Here is an 11,026-nt window from a genome sequence, read left to right as displayed (position 1 = left end):
AAGCAAAGTCCAGCTACCTACAAATCCATAACTTTGGGATAGCAGTTGTCTCACTGGACCATTTCAGCCTTAAAACTGAGGGAGTTTTTCAGTTCCTCAAATGTCCTACAAGTGAGTTTAAGGTCAAGTCCGGTTCAGTTAGTGGGGTTTCCAGGTAGGATCTTTTTGGTGTCACTTAAGAAAGATGTTACGCACCTCAAAAGGACAGAGCCTAAAGTCTTAGTTGTCTATGGTACATGGCCTGAGTAACCAGGGGCTGGATGGAAATTAGGTCTAAAGTGTCCAATTAGGATATTCCCCTTGTTCTTATTGTTCTTGTTGTTAAGGGCCATCAAGTCAGTCCCAACACACAATGAGAACTCATAACACTACAGAATGAAGCACTGTCCTGTTCGGGGCCATCCTCGCAATTGTTTTTATGTTTGAGCCCGTTGCTGCAGCCACTGAGTCAATTCTTCTTGTTGAGGGCCTTATTCTTTTTGCTGCCTTTCTAACTTACCAAGCATGTTCTTTTCCAGGGACTGATCTCTCCTGATACAAGTCCAAAGTATGTACGATAATGTCTCACCATGCTTGCCTCTAAGGAGCATTTGGACTATAATTCTTCCAAGATAGATTTGTTTGTTCTTTGAGCAATACATGATACTTTCGATCTTCTTTCACACTCATAGAAGGTGATTGAAAATGCCATAGGTCAGGCGAACCTTATTCCTAAAATAACGTCTTTTAATTTTAACAGTGTAAAGAGGTTTTGTGCAGATTTACCTAATGCAATTCAACTTTTGATCTCTTGACTGCTGCTTCCATGAGGATTAATTGTGGATCCAAGTAAGTTGAAATCTTTGACAACTTCAATCTTTCCTCACTTCTCATGATGTTACCTATTGGTTCAATTTGTCCAAGATTTCCCCCCGCATTAAACCATGCAGTATTCCCTTGTTCTGTTGACACAACCACTCCTGGATCCATGTACAAGTTCCACATGAGCATAATGAGGTGGTCTGGAATTTCTCTTATTCTCAAGGCTCTCCATAGTTTGTTGTGATCCACACAGTCGAATGTCGAGGCGTAGGCAATAAAACATAAGTAAACATCTTTCTGGTATTCTCTGCTTTCAGTCAAGATCCATCTGCCTCTACTTTCTCTTCTGAAGCTGGCCAGAGGCTCTGGCAGCTCCCTGCCAAGGTACTGCTACAAATGTTATTGGATGACTTTCAACAAAATTTTACTTGCATGTGATATTAATGATATCATTCTATAATTTGAGCCTTCTGGTGGTTCACCTTTCTTTGAAATATGCACAAATATGGATTTCTTACAGTCAGTTGACCACGTAGCTGCCTTCCAAATTTCCAGGCATAGAGAAGTGAGTACTGCCAGTGCTTCATTAGCTTTTGAAACATTTCAATTGATATCAAACCAGCCACTCCAAGCGAGAAAGATTCTTCCTTGAATCAATAGTAACCACAGCTCTAATCAAACAAGTATGGGTCTATAATAACCATAGCTGTAATCTAACCATTTGTTCTTATGACATGGCCCTACTTGATACTTGCTCTCAGGATAAAACCACTGAAGATATGGATGCTATAACAAACTGTGGTGAAGAAATCACGTCGTGACCTGACCTGCTCTCAGAGAAAATAATGTCTGAGGTCTTAAAAGAAGCAGTCCTCTAAGCAAGACATGGGCTGAATCTACATGGAGGAAGCACACCAATCTTTGTATTTATGATAAATAACTGTGTTATTACATAATCCGGTGTTAATTTGAGAGCATTATGAGTGAATGGGGTGGACTCTGGTCTGTCAATTGAGTCATAGCCAATGAGGGCTCTGTGTGGGCATGGCCTTTTCCTGAGAATTCTGGGAACTCTGGCATTTCCTCCTTGGAGGCGGGAAACATCTCTCTCTCTCTCTAGTCACTCTTAGAGAGATACTCTACTGACAAGACACATGGTGTTATGCCCCAGGAGCTTGAGGAGCCACATGGACCTACCCTGATGCCACCAGACCTCTGGAGCCATAGAAGCCACATAGAGACCCCTGCCAGCACTGAGCTACGTACAATGCCACTGGATTCAGAAGACTTCCAACCCACTGGCCTGTGATCTTCTTGCATTTGGAACCATTGCATGTGTTTCGTGAGTCTGAAGAGGACTTTATAGATTGGTTTCAGACATATGGGCTAATATGATGCTATGGACTTGATCTGGACTGGGCTGGGATGTTTTCACAATATTCATCGGCTCTTATATATAAAGCTCTTTCTTATACACATATGAGTGTTTATGAATTTGTTTCTCTAGTCTACCCAGATGCAATCCAGTGTTAAAAACATTTTCTGCTTTCTTTTTAGTTGAGTGTTTTCTCAATTTTGTCATTTTTTGTTGTTCGTTTTTATTTTGTATATTGTCCTGTACATGAAATCCAGAATAGGTAAATCTATAGAGACTGTAACTGAGTTAGTAATTACCTAGGGGCATGGAAGAGGCAGGCATGGAGAAATGGCAGGCTAACAACAATAAGCACAAGAAAGAAGGAAATTTTCTACAATTAATTGTGGTAGTGATTCCAAAACCCTTGTAATATGATTGAACTATTGAATTGTAAGAAATGTCAATTATATGTCAATAAAATTGTTCAACATTTTTTTAAAGAGGAGAAAGACTCTAAATGAGATGAATTGACACAATGGTACAGGATCACAGGAATAGGCAGTATAAGGGTTGGAACTTACTCTATGGTTCATAGAGTCACCGAATTTGGACAGACTCTACTGCACCTAAGAACAACTATGTACTAAGCATTAGAAGCATGATTAAAGATCCATATTCTGTGTATGATATGCAAGATAATGCCAGAATTTCCACCTTCTTTGTATTGTTTGGATTTGACATGATATAGTCTGAAAATAATATAATCAAATCAATTTTGGAAAACGTTTCTTTAGCTTACATTTCAAAGAAAATGGATTAAATATATACCATATATACTTGTGTGCTGAAAAACTGGGATTCGGCTTATACACAGGTCGGTGGAATAAATGGATGTCATCTGGTCAAGCCCGACTAACAAAAGGAGGAAATCTCATGAAGCCTGACATAGAGTTAATATCAAAGTATGTTCGAGATGCATGGGAAGACATGGTGCGACGTGCCTTCCAGAATTGTAGTATTAGTAATGCTATGGATGGCAGTGAAGACTGCGCTTTGTATGAAAATGACAGCAGTGATGGTGATGACGGCGATCTCAGTGAGGACAGCGTCTATGATGACCTCACACCAGCTGAAGCTCTGCATTGGGATACGGATGATGATGAGGAATCCAGTTTTGAAGGATTTTAACTCTTTACATTTTAGCTTGGTTGCTGATTGATCTCAGTGAATAGTACTCTTAAGGTATCATTGTTGATACCTTATTGTTTTTGTTGAACCTATTTTCCACTTGCTGTGCTGGTTTACTAACGTTAAATGACTTGTCATTTTATTTATGGTTTTTATTTAAAATAAATATTTAAATACAATACCCCACTGATGTCTCAATTTTTATTAATTTTATTTTCATTTGTTTTGATTATTGAAACTCACCAATAGTTTCTGCATTTCCCACCCTAGGCTTATACTCGAGTCAATCAGTTTTTCTGGTTTCCCAGGTAATAATTAGGTATCTCGGCTTTTACTCGGGTCGGCTTACATTCGAGTATATATGGTGTGTGTGTGTGTGTGTGTTAAGCTAAATGGTTCCCCAGACCTTTGGACTTTTCTTTCCTCCCTTTCTCCTCCCTCTCCCTTGTGGATCAATGATCCTCTGTAAATAGTAACCCCTTATCCTCACTCAGACAATTTTTTTTTTGAGGCAAAGGGCCAGGCAGGCCTGAGCAATCTTTATTCTGCAGAGGAACAGCGACCACAGCTCTATACCCATGTCAAGACCTGGGAAGGCAGGGGTCAATCCTTCAGGGGTGAACAGGTCCAGGCAGGGGGCAGTGCCTCGGGTGGGTGAGGGGCAGATGAGCTGACAGACAGGGTCCTAAAACAAAGACAAACCGCACAGAGAAGCTGCTCCCCATCCTTCCCACCCCAGCCAGTACCCAGAGGGGCAACCCTGGCATGACTGGCCCAGGATCCACCCGGGGGGCAGAGTAAGCATGGTTGGAGCCCCTGCCTAGGAAGAGTGGCCCCTGCCCACCAGGGGCACAGGCAATTCAGTTGAGAAAACAGGGGCTCCCTAGGCAAAGCCCAATGGGCCTCCCCACTCCCAGGCCTGACCCCCCCCCCCACTACTGCTGGCTCAGAAGCCGAAGGTTTCCTGGGAGGCGTAGACCATGTAGAGGAAGCCATCCTCGTCCTTCTCCTGTTCGTAGATGTCAGCGATGGGCGTGGAGACGCTCACCATGCTGTGCTGGTTCACTAGCAGGAAGAAGGCCTGCGTGGGGTTCAGCTGCAGGCGGTGCCGGATGATCTTGACCAGCTCGCTCATGTTGACATGGTCTGGGACCAGGAACTTGGTCTTATCCAGGACTGGCAGCTGCTTCTCCCGCTTGTAGCGTTCGATGATCACCGGGATCTTGCTGGGGTGCTGGTCGCGGATCTGCTGCACCTCCTTACAGCGGTCAGCGAAGCTCTGCCGCTGCTTGAAAGGCCAGTCGGTGGGCATCGCGCGGCCCCTGCGGGGCGCGCAGGCCGGGGCTTCGGGATGTAGCTACCGCTCAGGGTCTCCGGGGTCTTCTTGTCTCGCGTTCACGGGCTCCGGCGTTCGCGCTCCACTCAGACAATTTTCTGAGGTCTTCTGGAAATACTATGGCTTGGTAAAAGTTGTCAAAAATAATTATTTAGTTAAGTCCTTCAGAAAAATAGAAAATAAAATTGAGACATGCACTTTTCAAAATATCGTTCAAAAATGATCATTCCAATATAAGACAATAAGAATCTGAGCAAATACGAGTATAATGTAAAACCATAAATGCGAACACTCTGTTCAGTCTTTGGAAATTGACACTGTTATCAGTGGAACATCAAACCTCACAAGTCAATGTTTAGTAAAGTGAGTCTCATGCTTTAGTGTGCCAAAAACTCACAGTGCATGGGGTCTCTATGGGCACAAATTAATTCCACCATAACTGATTAAGAAAATATTTTAAAATACAGATTCTTTAGCTCCAGTCCCCAAGAGATTCTGAATTTGTGTGTGTGTTTCTAGAGAAGATATAACAGTCTTTATTTTCAACAACCTTCTAAGATGATTCTAACATAAGAATTCCATGGATTACATTTCAAGATAATGCTAAGAATTACATTATAATAGCTAATCTACCTTAAAACTTCATAGTTTTCTTAACTCATATCTTCTAGGTACATATCTCAGGAAGATACTTCAAATAAACCAATTTAATGATTGATGCAAGTATTTTTAGAGGATTTTGATTTAATTGAATGATAGCATCATATTTGGGGACTATGATCCTGAGACAACATTGTAGCAACTTGTAAATGTTTACTTTCACCAAGTAAATATTGGCACCTTTTCTCAGACAATGGTATTGATAGGTGGTTCAGTCATTCTTTTTGTTTTATAATATTAGGCAGGTAGTATGTATTCCCAGGAACATTCTTATTTTTAAAAAGTATGTCAGATAAAGTATTAACACTAGAGTTCTGCAAGGGCAGAATTCTGAGCAAAGAAAGGAGCTGTGTAGTGTAAGTAAATGACTATTTTAGGGCACTTTGATACAACCAGAATATGAAATCCCTATGTCTCCAAAGATTGCATCAGGCACAACAAATATCATAGTCATGGTGGAAGTCCTAGCTTGCCTCAGAAGTAACTGTGAACATTCTCTATCCTCCAAGAGAAGTGAAAACTATTTCTACAGTGTACTGTAACCCACTGTATACATCCAAGGTGTGCACCAAACATATCATTTAACTATTTTGTTATCATTCAATAAAAAACTAATAAGTCTATAAAAATAAAATTAATATGAATAGGCAGTAAAAAGAACCTTTTATGATGTAGTTGAGATATGAAAACACCCGTCCAATGCAGACAATCAAAAATGTTTGAAAATCATTTAGTTGAATGTTTCTCAAGTATTAATATTCATATGAATCGCTTGGGAATCTTATTAAAATGTAAATTCTTATTGGCAAATGGGAATGTATGATTTAAGATCCTGCATTCCAAACGAGTTACTTGTCCAAGGACCGCACACCAAGAAGCATGACTTTATTCCAATCCCTTAAGAGCCTGACATAGCCCTCTGACTGGCATTGTAGAGCCTTGCCTTAACTTTGGTGGACTTGCGTCATCAGAGTTGGTGGTGACTTCTCCAACTCTTATCACCAATGACTATTCGTTACTGCCCTTTCTGAGTTAAGGCTTTCAACTTTTTCTTTCATTCTGAGAGAATGGAAACTATCTTTTCAATTAAGTTCCCTTTTCTACTTGACTAAACCAGAATCATTTTCTATTAAACCGGTCAAACCCATCATCTTCCACTTCATTCCAACAGGAGAGGATAGGCCTGCGCTATTGAGTTTCCAATGCTGTAATTAATATTTATGGGGGCAGACTGCCACATCCTTCTCCAGCTGAGTGGCTGATATATTTGAACCACCAACCTCTTGTTTCACAGCACAGCCCTGAACTGAGCCCCCAGGGCTTCTTCACTTCCTCTGGCTTGTAATCAAAAGAACCATAACTGATGGGCTATATGCTGTGACTTAAATTGTGCAGAAAAATAACGTATTTCCACCAGAAAGAAGAATGCAGATTTTCTTTCCATAGAACACAGCGATAGAGATTATTCCTTAAGCTCTGCACAAGTCCAATGGTGACTCCCAAACACTTCTCTCCAAAATGGTTTCTCTTTCATCTTCAGGCTCCTATCTTCTCATTGATATTCCCATTTGAATATCAAATAGCCTTTGGAAAATTAACATGCAAAATTGAACCACTCAAACCTGATGTCGCTCCAGTAAATGATGCTTAAAACAATGCAACTGCTCTTATAAGAATCTACGATTTCTTTTTTCCCCCTCACCCTATCCAATCTACTAGCAATTTCTGTCAGTGCTGCCTTAAAAATCTCTCCAGAAATCAGCCACTTGTCATCTGAAGTAACATATTATCTAAACTATCATATTTTCATTCAGCAATGGCAATAACTTCACAATTGCACTTTGGGCTTCAACTCTAGTTTTTTGGTTTGTTTGTTTTCTTATATAGCAGACAGAATGATTCTGTTGCAATGTGATCTAAATCATGCTATTTTCATTCCCAAACCCCATCAGTAGCTCCTATCCCACTGAGAATAAAATCCAAGCATCCTATTATGACCTAGAAGACCTTATGTGAATTAACATTTGACTACACCTCTCTGACTTCATCTTCTTCTACTTTCTTCCTGAGTACCCTGCATCAGCTATGCTTTTCTCTCTGACATCTCTTCAACCAGAACACAAATTCTAGGGCAAAAATTTTATGTTTTACTTATTCACTCTTAGATTCCTAGCATCTACTCTAATGCCTGGCACAGAGTAGCTGTCAATTAATAGTTTTTTTTTAATGAATGAATGAAGAAAGGAAGAAATGTGTAATTTATGTCATCAACTAAGTCCAGTAGACGAGGCAGGAGTCAATCACTGCACCTCTTTCAAGGACAAGGAAATTAGATTTCAACAGTAAGACAGGATCTCAGTTATCACTTCTATCGGGTCTACTAGGTGACCAAACTTTCTATCAATGTCCACTGATGAGAACCCATGTGCTCAAAGTGGAACTGCACTCCTCAGTGTTTTTAAGCTGTGGCTTTCAGAAATCGATCAATAATCTTTTCTTTCAAGACACTCTGGGTAGGTTAAAATCACCCACCTTTCAGATAGTAGTTAAATGTCAGGAATTAACAACCATTTATACCTTTAAACAAACATTCATTAAATTAAATATTTCCAATTTGGGAGTCCAAAGAATTTTTCCTAAAGGTAAAGCAACAAGGCAAGTTAGTTGTTGCTCTAAAAATTTTTCAATTTCCCCCAGCTACATTCCTCAATGTAGTTATATCTACAAATAACCATGTAGATAAACTTCAAGTGAACTGAAATGGGAGTAGTGAAAGACACTTATTCTAGTAGCCAGACAGATTATTTTGCTGTTACTATAAGTAGTTACTATAGCTTATGGAACTGTAGTAAGGAAATAAAGTTGTTACCTTGAAATATAATTATTAACCAAATGAATTGCTTTACTGGTCTTTCCTTTTTATCCTGTTCTGAGGAGTGAAAGGAAGTCACAAAATACTCATAAAACCTATATCCCGACACGATCGCTGAAGATAAAATGGGTGCATAAGCAAATGTGGTGAAGAAAGCTGATGGTGCCCGACTATCAAAAGTTATAACATCTGGGGTCTTAAAGGCTTGAAGATAAATAAGCAACCGTATAGCTCAGAAACAACAAAGCCCACATGGAAGAAGCACACCAGTCTGTGTGATCATGATGTGTGGATGTGATCAGGTGCCAGGCATCAAAAACCTAGAACAATATCATACCCAATGTGAATTGGGGGGGAGGGGCATGGAGTGAAGACCCAATGCCCATCTCTGGACAATTGGACATCCCCTCACAGAAAGGCTACAGGGACGAGATGAGCCAGTCAGGGTGCAGTATAGCACTGATGAAACACACAACTTTCCACTAGTTCTTTGGTGCTTCCTTCCTCCCACTATCATGATCCTAATTCTACTTTACAAATCAGATTAGACCAGAACATGTACACTGATACAAACATGAGCCTGAAACACATGGAATCCGGGATAAATAAACTCCTCAGGGCCGACAATGAGAATAGAGATACCAGGAGGTTTAAGGGAGGGTGGGGAGAGAAAGGGGGAATCGATCACAAGAATCAACATATAATCCCCTCCCAGGGGGATGAATAACAGAAAAGTGGATGAGGAGCAATGGAGGATGGTGTAAGGTATGAAATAATACTCTATAACTTATCAAGGCTTTGTGAGAGAGGGAGGGTAAGAGAGGGAGGGGGAGAAATGGGGAGCTGATATGAGAGGCTCAAGGGAGAAGAGAATGCTTTGAAAATGATGATGGTGGCATATGTGCAAATGTGCTTGACACACTAGATGAATATATGGATTGTGATAAGAGCTGTAAGAGTCCCCAATAAATGTTTTTTGGGAAAAAACCTACATAAGGGAATGGTGGCTCAGAAAATTTATACTTAAAAATATATAGGAAATAAACACTCACCATACCCCTACCATGGTAAAAAAGCTATTCCAGTTTTTATGGTGGTGTATCTATGACAATTACTGTTCTTAGGACATGTAACAATCTCCTTTTCCCATGCTCCTCATGTATTCAAGCATATATATTACTTGGTTCGTGCTTTACTGGTTCTGTCCAGGAGCAGAGCAAGCACCAGCTTTTCTCCTGTAGACCCAATTCTGCAGCAACCTACATCAGTAGAAACCAAACTTTCCAGCATTTAACTGACCAAATTTACAAGTGGATTGGGTCTGGAATTAACATGAATCCTTAAATTTTTCCATGGAGCAGTCTTTTGACATGTGCTTGTGCAGGAAGGAACAATCTTCCCAGTAATGTTCAACATATGCAGCCAGCCATGTGCCATAGTTCCTGCTTCCTTTCTTGTATGAAATCCAAATTCCTGCTGGGAACTTAGCCTTGGCTTAATCTCCACATGATTTACCTAATGCTCTGATTGTCTTCCTTTTCTGTCGTAATCTGTTCTCCTAGGGATTGGACCTTTCCTTTAAACTCCTTTTCAAACTGCACCTGCCTAAGTTTAACAAAAGTATTTACCCAACAACTCTCTAGAGACTCTTCATGCAGTGTCTTTTTTTCTTTCCCCTTTAGTTGATGTGTTAGTCCGGGTGGACTAGAGAAACAAATCCAGAGACACACAGACGTATAAGAGAGAACTTTATATCAAAGAGCAATTGTACATTAAGAAAACATCCCAGCCCAGTCCAGATCAAGTCCATAAGTCTGATACCAATCTGTAAATTCCTCTTCAGACTCACACAAAACTTGAAATAACGCCAAATTCAGGAAGATCACAGGCCAGTGGGTGGAAAGTCTTGTGGATCCGTTGGCATTCCAAGCATCTCAGTTCTGGCAGGGGTCTCCATGTGGCTTCTCCAACTCCAGGGTTCTGGCATAGCTCCATGACTCTTTGTCAGCAAGAAGATGAAGCAGAGTGTGTCTATCTGACTTCCAGTCATCTATTTATCTCCATTGTGCCTCAAAATGAGGTCATCAGTCTGCAACCTGATTGACGAGTTGAAGTCCACCCCTTCACAAATTGACAAAAGATCATGTAACTACCATAGTTGAGAACCCTAGAAAATAGGCATAAGCCTGGAGAGGGCTGAAACGGACATTCCTCTGGGTACCATACTACTGCCAAGTTAATTCCTTTTGCCACCCCTTGCTGCTGGTCTGGCTGACTCCTTCATTTTGTTTTCTTCTTATTGATGTATATTATGCCTGTCCATACACCACATTTCTGGATAAGGAAACATAAGACAACAAAGATAATGCTGCTGGATCCCATGATTGAACTTGCTGCACATTAAATAACAATGTCTTAGGGAAGACAGAGCAAAGGTGGTGGAAGTAAAACATACATGCAATTCTGTTGAGCATTGCCTTAAATCCAAACTTTTGCCTGTTGTATTACTACCCGTTGCAATAGAGATGGATTCTCTACTCTCATTTACAGAGTACATTAAGAAAATATCCAAGCCCAGTCTCAGCACTGACTTAAGAAAGGTAAACATGTCCCTGAGTTTGAATGAAACCATTTTTTTTTGTTTCCTTCCTCGCAGTTAAAAACACTGCTGTTTACAGAGGGAGAAGCATTGCTAATATTCCGTTTTAAGATTAATCAAAGGATTAAAATCTGGCAAACTCACTGTGTCCTTTACTTAGGACTTTCATCAGTTAGAGTTAATATGAGTGAGATTCTGTTCCTAAAACTTACT

The 11,026-nt window shown here is 40.4% G+C and overlaps 1 pseudogene; it reads right to left on the bottom strand.

The window, feature by feature from the left end:
* Positions 1 to 4,276: 4,276 nt before the first annotated feature.
* On the bottom strand, positions 4,277 to 4,691 carry LOC142441499 (microtubule-associated protein 1 light chain 3 alpha pseudogene; annotated as a pseudogene).
* Positions 4,692 to 11,026: the final 6,335 nt, after the last annotated feature.

Source organism: Tenrec ecaudatus, chromosome 2 (genome assembly GCF_050624435.1).
Source record: "Tenrec ecaudatus isolate mTenEca1 chromosome 2, mTenEca1.hap1, whole genome shotgun sequence".
Classification (NCBI taxonomy): domain Eukaryota; kingdom Metazoa; phylum Chordata; class Mammalia; order Afrosoricida; family Tenrecidae; genus Tenrec; species Tenrec ecaudatus.
Note: the sequence above shows the minus strand (reverse complement) of the source record. Positions and strands in the feature narration are given on the sequence as shown.